The sequence below is a fragment of the Callospermophilus lateralis genome, chromosome 11, assembly GCF_048772815.1.
Source record: "Callospermophilus lateralis isolate mCalLat2 chromosome 11, mCalLat2.hap1, whole genome shotgun sequence".
NCBI classification, from domain to species: Eukaryota; Metazoa; Chordata; class Mammalia; order Rodentia; family Sciuridae; genus Callospermophilus; species Callospermophilus lateralis.
The window spans coordinates 101,882,941-101,899,033 of record NC_135315.1 but is presented as its reverse complement, the minus strand read 5'-3'; the positions used below and the strand labels follow the sequence as shown (position 1 = coordinate 101,899,033).

The window sequence follows — 16,093 nt, the reverse complement described above, 5'->3', positions numbered from 1 at the left end:
GGTGTGGTTTAGATGAATATAACAGTCAATTTTGTAAAAAACAAACAAGTAACAACAAAAAAATAGGCAGACTCTGGATCTATTTTGAAGATGGAGCCAACAGAATTTGCTGGAAAATAAAATCAGAGTAAAAAAAAAGTGTACTTAAAGAAGACACCAGGTTCTGGGTATCTCTGGGTGCACTCTGAAGGGCTGTATTAACAAGATATCAAATGGGAAATTGCATCCTTAACAATCTTTCAATCCCCACTTGACTCTATTTCTCACACAAACCCTGCTGGGATTTTAAAGTTTATGAAACACAGGTATGCACTAGTAAGTACTATAAGTGCTGGAAACTGTATCTATGATCCTTGCAACTACACTGAGAGAATGTTCAGGAAGGGATCAACATGCTGGCTTGTTTGCTTTGCAGACCTGTTTCTTTCCATCCATTTCTCTCCCACCAAGGAAATAGCTATGTTATGTCTTCAACATACACTTTAAAGAAGGGAAAAAATGACAAAGAGGAATTTTATTGGTTTTTGAGCTTCAAAGTAGATTTTATTGACATTTGGCAAATGCAATTGCTTAGGGAGAATCAGAGCAATGCCAATCCTCTGTTTTCTCTTATAGGGATGCACCCTCTGCTTCCTGGGAAAGAAACTAGGATAAAGGAATTGGCAGGGGATGGAGTAAAAGAAAAAAAAATAGAGAGAGACAGTACCTGTATGATGCTGGTCCCAAGTGACTCTATATCCTGCCCCTTTCCAGCACTAGAACAATTTTTGGTTGTTAAAAGCCCAATAGATTTAAACATGTTGTGTGGCTCAAACCATAGTCTAAAGAATATATTCTCAAAGGGGTGGGGATATAGCTCAGTGGTAGAGGGTTTACCTAGCACATGTGAAGCTTGGTAGGTTCAATGCATACCAGCACAGAACAAAACAAAACAATTCTCCTCAATAAGCCCTGCATCTAGCACAGCGAGAAGAAATTACTGAGTCAATGTTAAGTCTATTCTAAAAGCATGGTCATCTCAAGTGCCCCAGAGTGGAGGGAACACAGAGAACTAAGAAAAGGCCATGAATAAAAGGGTCTTTATGCTTCAGGCAGTAACTTTGGAAGGAGCAAGAGTTTCCAGAAAAAAAAAGAATTGGATAACAATCAGACAAGTACCTCCTTTGGGACTAACATACCCCACCACAATGTCAGAAATGTGAAGGTGGGTCTCAATGTTCAACTCAGAACATTTTAGACCTGTATGCAACTCACTGATGGAATCTAAATTATTTACCCCGCCAAGTCTAGAGAGTGAGCAAACAACAAAAAACTAAATTGTCTGCAAGGGCAGAAGAATCAGAGTGTGAAATTCATTCCATTTTGTGAAATAAAAGTTGCATTTTGGCATGTCTCAGTCTGAGAGCTGTTTTACTGCTCTATTTGATTCTTATAACACCTTTAAGTAGATGAATAGTGGCCCTAAAGATACCACATCCTAATTCATGGAACCTGTAATTTTTACCCTGCATTGCAAAGCTTTTGCAGATGTTATTCAGGACTTTGAATTGGGGAGAATATTCGGGATCAATCAAGTGGGCCCTAAATAGAACCAGAAGCATCCTTTTAAGGTACAGGCAGAGGAGAAAAAACACAGACAAAAAAAGAAAAATGCAATGGGATCACAGAAGCAGACATTCAAGAGGTGTGACCACAAGCCAAAGAATGCAAACAGCCACCAGATTCTGGATGGAGCAAGGAACAGATTACCCTTAGAACTCTCAGCAGGAAAATAACCCTCCAGATTTGTGAAACTAAACATCCCTATTGTTTATGTCACCAAGTTTGTGGTCATTAGTTATAACACTCTTAGGAAATTAATACAATAATCTAATGAGCAAGCTGTATTTCCATTTTACTGATAATAACTGAGGTTTAGAGTAGCCAATTTTCCCCAAGGTTGAACAGTAGCAATATATCTGACCCCACATGATGCTCTCTCTCCTGCACAGAATTACTGCTACCTGCCTAGAGCTTCCCAATCAAGAGACATTCTCTGCCACCTCCACTGTGTATAACATAAGAATTCTTTCTGTATCAGCAAAAATCAGTTTCTTGGTTTTTTTTTTTGCAGTTTTCATGTTTCCATTCCCTCAATTTCTTTTATTTTAAAACAAATTCGAAATATTTGCTAATTAATTAAAAATAAACAACCATATTTTAAATGTAAGGTAAAAGTAATGGGCAACATTTCAAATTATATCAATCTTCACCTTCCATGAAAGTAATTATAAATCCTTTCAATTTGGACTGCATTAAAAGGTAAATACAACCACACTTTCATCTCCCTCCAGTCAGAATGACAATTTTCAAGAACAGAAACAATAATAAATGCTGGCACGGATGTGGGGAATGTACACTCAACCAGTGGTGATGCATATTAGTGTAATCACTCTGGAAAGCAGTATACAGTAACCTCAAAAGACTAGGAATGGAGCCGCTACATGACCCAAATATTCTCCTCATTGGGAATTGTCCAAAAAAAAAAAAAAAAACCTAAAAGCAGCATACGTCTATGTTTATTCACAATAGCCAAATTCTAGATTCACCCATATGTCTATGTCTATTGATAGACAAATGAATCAAGAAAATGTGGTAAATATACACAATGGGGTTTTACTCAGCTATAAAGAAAAATAAAATCATGGGGTTTCCCAGTAAATGGAAAGAAATGGAAAACAACATTCTAAGTGAAATATGCGAAACTCAGAAAATCAGTGTTGAATGTTTTCTCTCATCTGTTGAAGCTGTAGCAAAATAAGGGGAAAATGAGGGGATTGATTGTCATAAACACATGGGGAAGATCTGTGGAGTACAAGGATAACATTGAGAGGGAGGGAGGAGGAATGGGAAAGTGGAGAAGGATGGAATAAATTTAATACAATCAGATTATATCCACATATGACTATACTGCAGGGAATTTCACTTTTATGAAAATACCAATAAAAAATAAATAAATAAATGAGCAAAATGAAGATCAGTGTAATAGAAGAAAGAGCAAAAAGGGAGTGAAGAGGGGAGTGTAAGGAAAGGGGACAGGGATTGAAATCAAATTTTATGCACCATGCAACTTGTCAAAATGTCTCCAACTACCATGTAGAATTATAATCCTCTAGTTAACAAAAAAGATAAAAAAGTAAATAAAAAAAGAATTAAAAAATAAAGCAATAACAGATGTGTGAAGAGCTATAACAGATGTGTAACTAAAATACTACTACTACTGCTACTACTACTACTACTACTAAAACTAATACTAATACTACTACTAATAAAATGTCCATGGACACCAAAAAGTGAAATCTAATAACCAGGGTTATTTTTGTTGTTGTTGTTGTTGTTGCTGCTGCTGTTGACCACATGGCAATAAAAGTCAGAATTCCAGTCTAGAAAGGAAAAATAAGGCATAAAATCTTTCAGAAAACTTCATTGAATGTTTAATGCCATTACTGGCATCAGGAAAATATTCTCATAATATTAAAAAGAAAAAAATGTCTTCAAAAATGTCGTAAACTAGAATACATGTAAACAAAGTAAAAGATGTAGTTTCCATTCCTTCAAAGAAAAGTTCTGGTACCATCCTACTGAAAATTCAGATAACAGATAGAGGAAGCAAATTAAAATACAGAGAGTTGAATGCAATTGGGATTTTTGCCTCATACATCAGCCTGGTATTGAAAATAACAATTTTCCTGCTACAAAATCTGGCTTTTAAAGTCACATTACATTAAATATTCTTTTTAAATGTATACATTATTATCTCAATTTGGATGCATTGTCACATATTGTCCCCCAAGCAATCGCATGACATTAAGTATTAAGGCTATAATAACCCAATAAACCCAGGTAGCATAATTGATTATTAGTAAATCACATTTTACATTAAAAATTGTATTTGTTATTTAACAAAGACAGCTATCTAAATACAGGCCTTTATAGGCAGAAAGTTCAATAGGAATGTACAAGATGATGAGGTGAATTACTTTACCAGAAAAGGAAAACACTTAAAGGGAAAGTGAAAAGTTGCTGGTCACCAGCTTTATCTTGCCCAGTCATGGCTATAAAACATCATTACCAAGAACTAAGGAAAGTGCTGGACCAGCCAGCTTCTTATCAGTAAGCTTTCTCTTGACCATCCTTTAGCATCATCCTAAATGCAAACAAATTTTAACCTATCAAGTAATCCTACTAAGAAACTTACAATGTATTTTTCTAAATACCAAAAAGAAACAAATTAATCCTACAACCAGAGGCTCTTTGCTGCAAAGTTCAAAACCAAGATGAACTCAAACATGGAGTTATTAGCATTTGAGAAAAGACCCAGGTAAGTTTCACACAAATTCAACATAATTGTTTTAAATACTTTATTTTTTGAAAACTTCATAAAGTTCACTTAAAATACCATATCAAAACGCTATTAAAACTTTAAAGACACATTTTAATCATTTAAATCCTAACTTCATATTTCCTACCCCCAACTACCTGACCAATAATTAATTAATTATATTTTTAAACATTTTTTCTGAAATTATTTTCCAGACATTGTAAAGTGAATTATAATTATCAAATATTACATATATGTAAACAGAAAAATAGGAAGAAAGTCTTCTTAAATTACTTGAAAATAGCAACTCTAGAGGCAGAAAAGGAAAGAAAAGCTTCAAAGAGTTTAAACAGCTTCTTTAAAACAAAAACAAAAGCTTCATACTGTTTTTAAATTTTAGTTTTGTTTCAAATATATCAGGGAGGTCTTATGGCAATAGAAAAAAACCTGTACCAAATAATGATAACTATTTGTAATTCTGTTTAATTTTCAGGAACTTTACTTCTAAAAAAGAAAAGAAGAAGAAGAAGAAAGAAAAGTTTCTTCTGAAACTGTTGATTTAACTTCAAAGTCTTTTAAAAATCCTCAATCCTCCAAGAATGGAAAGTTCTCACCTGTGACCTTCTGCCTGGATTTCTTTGCTGAATCTACTGAAAGTACAGCGTGGGGCTCAAATAGAAATCTGAGTCCCTACTCTTCTCATCACTTGATAAGAGAAGAAACAAAAGTGGCTTTTACCTCTAATTCTCCCAGAAAACAATTCTTTTGTATACCTTTGTTACAGGAAACTCCAGGAGACAAATGGTCCTTGTACTTCTCTGCACTGGGTAGAAACTACATACATTTTTGTCAATCTTATTCTCAGATAAAAATGAACAGCCTCTGACCAAGCAAAACAGAAACTGAAGAAGCAAAGAATAAAACAGGGCTCCATTTCTAAAATGTTCCTTAATCTAAGAATGCTACTTAATACCACCAGGATCTCCCAGAAAATTGGCACTGCCAGATTCATCTCCCCAAGTGTGATAATAGGAAAATTGTGACACTTTGGCTTGATGATTATAAAAGCCCTGTAGTTGGTTCTCCAGTGAATTGAAATACACCACTTATATTCATAGAAAGCCTATTCTCCACAAAATGTTTGCATATATGTTATCTGAAGATGACTGGGTAAATACCAGAAGCTCTATAAACAGCTTCCATATATTCCAAGCTATCCAGTGCATCCTTAAAGGATTCAGAGTAAATTTCCAGCTGGGCATGCCATGTGGTTTCTTTGGCCTCCTTTCTAAGCCTCTTCCATTTCTGCATTTTTGCAATACATTCTTTAAATAATAACAATAATAATAATTATTATTATTATTATTATTATTAGTAGTAGTAGTAGTAGTAGTAGTAGTACCAGGGATTGAACTCAGGGGCACTGAACCACAGAGTCACATCCCCAGCCCTATTTTGTATTTTATTTAGGGACATGGTCTCACTGAGTTGCTTTGCTGAGACTAGCTTTGAATTTGTGATTCTCTTTCTTAGCCTCCTGAGCCTCTGGGATTACAGGTGTGTGCCACTGTGCCTGACTCTTTAAATTATTTGATATAAATATTTTACAGTTTAGTACAACTTAGTTCAAAACACACTTATTTGTCTTTGCCCATGAATTTCAAAGATGTATGTAAGTGCAGAGTCCTTGTTCCCATGGAATTACTATCTAATTTTAATAATATGGTTATTATTAAGATAGTTGTAGGAAATAGTATAGAATGTGGCCCACTTTGGGGCTTCAGGAAGATAACTTAGCTAAGTTTTTTTAAATTTCTTTATTTTAAAATTGTCTCTGTTTCTTATTTTTCTTATTTTCTTATTACTAAAAGGATACATTTTTATTAGAGAAAAGAAAAGTGGTAGTCACAATTCATGTTTAAATATATCAATCCGGAATAACCACTTCTTGTCTTTTTCTCTGGTTCTATAAGAGGGTATGTGTGTACATTTTTCATAAAATTTAGGAAACATTATATATTTTGTATGCTATTTTTATTTAATCATCATTACAAATTGTATATTTTCCCACATATTATTTAAACACATCAGTGTTTAAATAATAACTCCAAAAACATAACCAAAAGCTATATGATCAAAAATGTTGTAGCTCATGAATATACAATAATTTATAACATTCTTCTATTATACCATTAAGCTTCACTTTCCTTGTTAATTGATATTGTAAATAATTTGCTTTGGATAGCCTAATATCTAATTCCTATCCAAAGTGCTTGTTTCCCACTCCTGCAGAAAGCATGTACTTGTGGGAGCAATACCTCCCAGGACACAAAATATTGCCAATACTCCTAATGCCTCCCATACCTCTCTCTGGTTTCCAGGATTTGTAATTTCCCAAGGGATGTATGAGAACAAGTGGTTCCAGGAAATGTGCTGATCATCTCAAGACATAGCTTCAGAGCACCTGTAGTGTGCATCTAGGGGGAGACACAACTGTGAAGGAGGTAGATGTGTCTCCCTACTTGCTCTCAGATGGAAAAGGTGACTATGATAGGTTGAGTGCAAGAGGCTCCCAACTAATTTTTATTTTGAACCTCCTCAGACTGTTTTACTATGTAAGCTGTCACTCACCCTGAACAGCTGAAGGTTTCATTTTTACTTTGTTTTCATAGGTATTTTAAAGAAAGGGCTAGCTGAAATAACTAAGCTGTGAAAAATGCATAGCAGTAAGTCAGATAAACATGGGCAGAAAAGGGATTCCTGGGAATCACAACAACAGGAGCAAGGACACTGAGAAGAAACTCAGTGCATCAGAAATTCTTAGGCAGTTCTTGAACTGCAAATGGTGAGGCTAGATGTGACATGGACTGCAGTTACAAGGGGCAGGCAGGTCACAAGGTACTATAAGACCCACAGAGGAACTTGGCCCCATATGGCATGAGAATCAGGTCTGCATTCAGAGAGATAACCTTGGTACAACTAGAAGCATGAGAACCAGGAACAGAATCCCGAGGAGAGAACTGGTGGGATCTGAACTCAAGCAGCAGAAGCTATGAGAACACGTAGAAGGAAAAATGACTGAATCAGGTGGTGCATGCAGGCAGAGCACTTAAAGTTCTTGTTGCTTAAGAATTTTTTTTCATTTCCAGCCTTACATGTGCTACCAGGACACTATGGTCTTTTAAAAGCTGCAAGATCAGGGCACATAGTTCACTATACAGGAGCCATATGCCACATGTACCAAAGGCTTCAGGACTTTTGTTGCTGGTGATAAAGATGATCACAAATCTGAGAGTTCATAAGTTATACACAACACAGAAAGCACAGCAACCTATCAGCCCCAGAAAACAAGAAAACACTGCCTATTTTGTTAAGAAGAAAAAAAATGTGAAGAATCAACTTGAAAGCAGGCAGTAGTGAACTGACCCCTCCTTGCACTGTACATTGCTTTTTTCTTAAAGAGATCACGTGGATGTGGCTGCACATATAAAAACAGTTTCATTAAAAGCCTCCAGTCATTTATTTTGCTTATTAAAGCCACTCCACGATAATATCCACAATGGAAATCTCAGATGTTCCTAGCAATAATACTAAAATACAATTAATTCCTTTTCCCAAAGAGTCTACAGATACGTGCTGGAGGTATGTGCTAGTTGCCACTGTTTCGTGACCTGGGTTCAATTAGGAATCAAAATGGGAACAAGACAAACATGGATCCCATTAAGTTCCAGAGGATTTGAATCTGAAGTCCACTCATAATGATTATTAAAAAAAAAAAAAAAAAAAGAGTACTCCATCTAAGGAGCTATAGTGACATCCAGTGGTTATTGAGCAAAGCACACCAGTTACAAAATCTGGTATATTACAACATAAAAGAAGGGAAAATATTTGCTGATACAGTGACATTAAAAATTCGATGGCTATTATTGACTGGAGAGAACTGTGGATGTGGAATATTTGTCATAAACAAACAGCAAGAAGCCAAAAAATTCAATGTCTATAAAATAATGTGTACATCTAGAATCACAGTATAATATGCACTCAAATTAGGTAATTCAGAGAAAAAAATCAGGGTATTTAGTTGCTTTCAATGATTTATTCTGCCTATTAAAATTCTAAAAATCAGAATGGGGGGATACTCAATGGCACAGTGTGAGTTTAGCATACATGAGGCTCTGAGTTCTGAGCACTAGCACCAAAAAAAATTCTCAGAAGTATATATTGATAATTATGACCAGAAGATATGACATGTAGCTATTACATTCAATGTTCCAAACATAATATTACTACTAAGTTATACAAATTCAAGAAAAGGTGATTTCCAACATGATTTCTTGTGTTGTTCAGATAAAATAAGTCATCAGCCTTTTTTAAAGTGAACCAGATTGGCTCAGTTTGATCTTAGTAACTTCAGTACCACCTTGGAAAGAAAGGCTATGTGAAAATGTTCTTGGAATTCAAGATTTAGATAACAGTATGCCTGAGTGAAATAGATGTAGAATGAGACAAAAACAAACCCATCACATAATCCTAGGAACATGAGCTTTGACCAACTGGAGCGAGAGAAAAACTCTCAACTCTCTTCTATTCTGAAAATCTAAATGTTCTTCCCTATAAGATCTCAAGATCTCTCAAAACCACTAAATTTCATAAATATGCAGAATACATGTAAATGGGGCACAATGGGTCATGCACAACTAGCACAAATGATAAAGAGAGGAAGGGATAATTTCCATAAGCCACAGGCAGTTTGATGTAAAAGCAAAGCAAGGTTGCTTATCCTCCAAGGGTCAAAACTTTAATTCTGGCCTCTTTTGTGGATTCAGCCCAGAGTCTCACACATGCTAGGCAAGTGTTCTGTCACTAAGCTACATTTACAGCTCAGAAGTATATATTTAAATTAAAACAGATCATATTGCTCTCTAGGCTCAGACAACCCTAATTGCTTTCTCTCTCAGGATAAAATCCAGGTCACTCCATGCCTATGAGACCCTATAGGATCTGGTCCTCTGTGGCTCTCTGCTGTGTTCTGCCATTACATTCCATTTTATTGACACTACTCAAGGCACACTGGCCTCTGGAATGCTTCCTGCATACAAGCACATTGCCACTTTCCTGCATACAAGCACATTGCCACTTTGGGCCCTTTCCATTTCCCATATCCTAGATCCACAACAATATCCCTCTGGCCTGCTTGCTGTGTGCTTCAGGTCTGCACTCAAGCACCACCTTCTCAGGGAGGTCTTTCCGTGCTTCTATTTAAAGCATATCTCTCCCACCCACCTCCACTTGCTGTTCTTCACCCAATCTTCCTTCCCTGGTGTTTATCAACACCTAAGAGATAACAAATATCAATGTTCTTATCCTTCTTTCCCTACTGTCTCCAGGATCTACAAAACTATACAAAAGTCAGTATAATCCTGTCTGTAAATATTTGCTAAACTGTTTATGGAAGACAGCCAAGGGAAGCTGGGGAAGTGGGGAAGTTCCTATGTTCCTACATTATGTGGGATCTATAAAGCAAAATGCGGGGGGAAGAACACTCAAGGTTTTTTTTTTTTTTTTTTTTTTTTTTGCACACATACACAAAAAAGAAAGCAGTCTACAAAAGTGAGAACAAAAGGAGAGTTTGTTAAAATAGGAAAACTATTTAAAGACATTTTTAATGCTAACAGAAGTTATTTCAGTATTGTGAAATTATGGATAATTATGTTTAATCCTTAAGATTATTGTTTATTTCTCAGTTGTTTACAGTGAACTGATTTATTTTTGTATTTGAAAATATTTTTTAGGGTTGAGGATGTAGCCAGAGGTAGAGTACTTCTCTGTTTTGCACAAGGCCTTGGGTTTGGTCTCTAGCATCATAAATTTTATCAATGGAAAACTTATCACTCTGGTTCAAAAGAGGTCAAGGATGTCTCCTGAATAATATGCAGAGTTAACTAGCTGGTCACCAAAGTATTGGCAAAGAGTTTGTCCTTTGGTTCTTTATATCAACAGCACTCATTAAAGACTTATAGGGAGGTATCAGGAGTCATTCTATTGACAAAGGATATCTGTCACTGCATATCATATTTAAGGAAGAAAAAATAACCTCATTCTACTTCTTTTTATTCATTTTAATATGCAAATGCAAAAAAGTTGCTTAATTCCACTACTTGATTAAATATATATTGTAAGAGTTTTTATATGTTTGTAAAAAGCACAAACAATAACAACAACAAAAACATTTCAAAGACATATTTGTTTATATTTGGATTCAGGAAAACCACAGCAACTCCATAATGGTTATTTTCCTATTACACTGTTAGACAAAAAACTGGAGGCTGTGTAATATTACACATGTTAGCATTTGGGTAGAATTTATGTTTGCAACTGTTTTGCTTAAATATATAATATGAATGCAAAAAAAAAAAGAGAAAATGACAGAACTAAAATTCCTTCTCATTGTTTGGTCTAAAGCATTGTTGATGAAACCAGGAAATATTATGCTCAAATCTTTGATTTTATTTCAGCAACTTCTAGAAAACATAGTATTGGAAAAATACATTGATATTATTATTTGTTTATAATTTAGTATGTAGCTCAAATTAATTTTATAATGTTTATAATTTTATAATTTTAAGCTTTTCCAATAAAGACTTGTATATTTCATTCTTTAGTATAAATAATTTCCAGTATTCTCAGTGAAAACTGCTACTGTATTTGTAGAGCAGATCTATGTTATTGAACTTCAAAGCTATTTGCTAGGGATAAATTGTAGTAATTATAACCAAAAGAATAACTTTAAAGTTCCCCTCCAAAGAAAAGAGGATGAGATACTATGGCTATATGTGATGCTAAATAAAAGCTATATTCTTGTCAGTATAAGTAAATTAAATAATTTGGGATATGGCAGATATCTTTTGAGAGCATCATAGTTTGTGAGATTGATTATCACAAAGAGAAGTTAAATTAGTCAGAAAGGACAATGAGGAAAATACACAGTGAGCTTTCTCTGTCCTAGGAGATGGGGAGCCGAGCTGGCCACTGCAGACTGCTTCAGAACGAAGGCTCCCTGGCAGGTATGTTACCATCCTCACTCAGCTGTCACTATCAGCTGGCACTGCTGCAACTCACCAGCTGTCAACTGCAGAGGTGCTCAGGTTCCAAATCCCCATGGAGACCGTGGAACTATTTTAACTTCTTTTCCACAGGTTTTACTCTGTCCTCTCCTTGGGTTTCTGACATGTCCCAGGACAGCAGTCATCAAATCCAAAGTCTACCAACACTTTTTAAGGGTTCAGGGAATGCAGGCAGCATGAGGTACATTCACTTCACAAAAGTCTCTTCAATATGAATCCTCCTAAGAGCACACTTCTGTCAATATCATTTTTTAAAATTCTGTTTCATCAGAGAATGGCAAATCTCTCATCTCACTAGAACCTTTCTTTGGAAACACTTCTGTGGGTGTAAACTCTGTAGCCTATCAAACAAAGGGACAATTTTGTATACTGGCAGTCAGATGAGAAAGTGAATGACTCTAATGACTAGTTATAAAATTCTTTCACAATTCTTCAAACAAATTGAAGGAAGTAATTGAGCTGTCAATAAGTTATTTTAAATGACTTTGATGACTTATTACTAAAAGTTTTTAATGTATAATGAGAAGGAATTTGCAATAGGCTGAATAATAAACCCCCAAAATAACTCCATTTGAATTCCTGTGAATGTCATCTTCTATGAAAAAGAAAAAAAAAAGACTGCAGATGTCATCAAATTAAAGATCTTCAAAATGAGGTTTTCCTGGACTATCTAGGAGGGACCTTATAAGAAAGAGGGATTATATTTGGTGCAGACAGAAGAGGAGAAGGCACACAGACAGAGATTAGTGTAAGGCAGCCATGAGCCAAGGGATGCTGACAGCCTTCAGAATCTGCAAAAGGCAAGGAATGCACTCTTCCCCAGAGTACATGCCTGCTGACACCTTGATTTCAGCCCACTATTACTGATTTCAGATCTCTAGAGGTCTAAAAGGAAAATTTCTGTTATTTTAAGCAACAAAGTTTGTGATAATTTGTTATAGCAACCACAGGAAACTAATATAGAGTTCAAAGAGTTGAATGGTGTTGCCATAACAAACTCCTTCCGTTTTCATCTATTTATCTACAAACATTTTTTTTTAATCAAGGCCTTTAAAAATAAACAGGGAATAAAACTATTGATTGTCAATCCCTGTATCCCTTGAGTAATGAATTCTTTATAACTTATTAAAAGAAGCTTTAAAAACTCTCCATGGCTCATAATACAAAACCTCATTTCCAATTATAAAACAGAACTTCAGTGGATTAGACAAAGGGGAATGAAGGAAAAGGAGAGAGGACAGAAATAGGAAAGACAAGTGGTTTAAACCTGATGCAACTTTCCTATGTACATATATGAATAGAACACAGTGAAACTCAACATTGTGTACATTCACAAGACTAGCATCTGAATCAGAATAAGACATACTCCATGTTTGTATAAATATGAAAAAATAGACTCTATAGTCACGTACAATTTAAAAGAATAAATAAATTTTTTAAAAAATTGAAAAGGTTAATCTTTATATCCTGAAAATGTAAAGGAGTTCTTTATAATTTTCAAGTAAAATCTACGGTGCACATCACTATTAAGAGAATGACAAGCTGGGCATGGTGGTACACGCCTATAATCCAACTGGCTGGGGAGGCTGATGGAGGAGGATCGTGAGTTAAAAGTCAGCCTCATCAAAAGCAAGGCACTAAGTGATTCAGTGAGATGTTGTCTCTAAATAAAATGCAAAATAGGGCTGGGGTATGTGGCTCAGTGGTTAAGTGCACCTGAGTTCAATCCCCAGTACCCTCCCCTCCCCCCAAAAAGAGAGAGAATGACCATTGGGAATTGAGGGTGTAGCTCATTGGTAGAGAGCATGCAAGGCCCTAGGTTTGATCCCCAGCACCACAAAAAGAGTAAAACAAAAAAGAAAGGAGGGATGATGGGGCGGGTGGAGATAACTACTATGGATACTTATAATTGCCCATACTGCCCTCAACATAAAAAAATAGTCAGAATAATATTCTGTTTGGTCAATTTCTCAAAAAACAGTTTAATTGTGTTTCCAAAGATTATTATGAAGTTTATCTTTCCTTCAATTTGAACTCAGAGCTGTTATGGCTCTGTGAACCTATACTCTTGAAGTTGAGGCAGGAGAAACCCTTGAGCTCAGGAGATCAAGATCAGCCTGGGCAACATAGTGCAATCCCACTTCAAAAAAAAAAAAAAAAAGAAAGAAAGAAAAAAAGAAGAATACAATTTAAACTCAATGTCTTAGTTCTAAAATTCTGATAAATAATTAAACAAGGAACGATGCTAAATTTATAATATTTCTATTCTTGTTTCCATTTGCTGCTATATTCTTTACTAATCACCAACAATGAAAAATAAAAAGTAAAGAATAGATCTGATCCTATTCCCTTTTGTTTACTTTTATATATCTGAAGAAAATCTTTGTCACATGACCTACAGGGCACAAAAAATGATGCAACATTATGATTCTGTATCCTTACCTAGACCTATATGAGGCAGGTGTTCAAAAAGGGTCCAACTGTGGTCATCAATGTAATTATTCTTCAGGATCAACAGCTGGCAAACATCTCGGGCTGTTATGTCACTGGGTACATCTAAAGCCCTGCTGGTTTCATCTTCACTATACACTTTAATCACCTGTGTAAGGAGAAAAAAGAGAGCTAAAATATTCTTGTTTGGTTTTTAAAAATAAATTTTATTGCATACATTAAATGTATAAAACATGATTTTGAAGATAAAATGTACCTCATTAATTAGTTATTATAGTGAAGTGAATTAACATATATCCATCATCTCACATGGTTACCTAGTTCTTGTGTATAGCTAGAACAATTTAAATCTACTCATTTGGTAAAAATTCCAAATACAATGACTAACTTAGTCCTCATGATATACATTAGACCTTTGGAAATGTGAGTCCTATATATCTGTCAGTTTGTATCTTTGATCTATGTCTCCCATTCCCCTTCTCCTCACTCTGTCCCTGTTTCTGTATTTCAATTTCTTAATAAAAGAAAATACCACATGCAACTGAAATCATGCAATATTTTTCTTTCTATGTCTGGCTATTTCATTTAGCATAATTTCCACCAGGTTCAGACATGTTTTACTGAATGACAGGATCTCCTTTTTTTAAACTTAATAAATATCCCATTGTGTATTTTTATGTGCATATACAACTGAGTATATACACACATCTACAGTTCTTTTTATCTATTCATCCTTTGATGGAACATTTAGATTGTTTCCATATCTTGGCTATTATTATTGATAATATTGCAATAGACATGGCAGTGCAAATATCTTCAAGAGGTAGTGATTTCATTTCCTTTGGGTGTACCCAGAAGAGGGATATCTGGGTCATATGGTCATCCTGTATTTAATTTCTCTAGAAACTTCCAAACCATTTTCCAAAATGCCTGAACTGATCTAAATTCCCACCATCATTTCCCTTTCTTTATATCCTCACCAACACTTCCCTTATTTTCAGAACAGCCATCCTAAGGGCTTTTTTTTGTGATATTTCATAGTGGGTCTGCATTTCCTGATGGTTAGTGATGATTTGCACCTTTCCATATACTTGTTGGACATTTTTCTGTCTCTTTGGAGAAATGTATTCAGGACCTTTGCCCATTGTTTTTCTGCTATCAGGTTGTAAGGATTGTTCTTTTATATATTAACCTTCATCAGATATGTGATTTTCAAAGATTTTCCCCAGTCCATAAACAGCTTTTTCACTAAAATATTTAATTAAAATAACATTCTAATAAACCAGTTTACTAGTTGAGCTGATTACACTAATTTTCTTATACACTGAATGCTACCTAACCAAAAGTTATTTGTCAAGGTTACTTTGTCCAACAAACTCCTTTTTTTTTGAATTGTCTAAACTAAAAGCCATTCAATTAGTATTCAAAAAATTTTCCCCACCACTTTGCTCTATTTAAAAATCTATGTATCTCTTATCAATACCTTAAGTTTCCCATTCCATATTGAAATCTTGTACATAATCCCAGTAATGTTAGTGATTTATTCCCAGGTGCACTTATGTTGTATGGAACAAAATCAGACTGTTCGAAAACATTTTTCTGTTTCAGGTATAGAAGTTTGGGCAAACACTGGATAGATGCTCACCACTTCCTTTTCTTTACTTCCTTGCAATTAATGTTGCCAGCAGATTGAGTTTGAGTCAGTGGAATGTGTGTGTAAGGACTGCTGCACTTCCAGGATGCCATAAAATTCTCCCAAATTTCATCCCCTTTTCATTCCCTCCCCCCACTGTGTGGATAGCCCAAGGGAAAAGGAAAATCATGAGACAGAATGAGGTTTTGTCCTTAAATGATTTTGTGGAAGATGTTTAACTGAGAAAAGTCATTATGAAACACTAACATGAGCAAGAGATAAATTTCTATTATGCTGACTCACTGTATATTAGGATTTATCTATTAGATCAGCCAGTGTTACCCTCAATTATATAGAACCAGAGTTTATATAAAATACCCCATCAACATTTATCAAGCTATGCTCTGAACTAGAATTTCTAATATTAACTATTCTATGTGTTAATTAAGTAAAAGAAGATAAATTCCTATGACAATAGTATGGTAAGATCACACATAAACACAATAATATAAGATGTATGCCTAT

General features: G+C 35.0%; 1 pseudogene; it reads right to left on the bottom strand.

Annotated features, from left to right (window-relative positions):
* LOC143385951 (growth factor receptor-bound protein 14-like) overlaps positions 1–16,093 on the bottom strand; it is a 59,117-nt pseudogene that overhangs the window by 29,859 nt on the left and 13,165 nt on the right.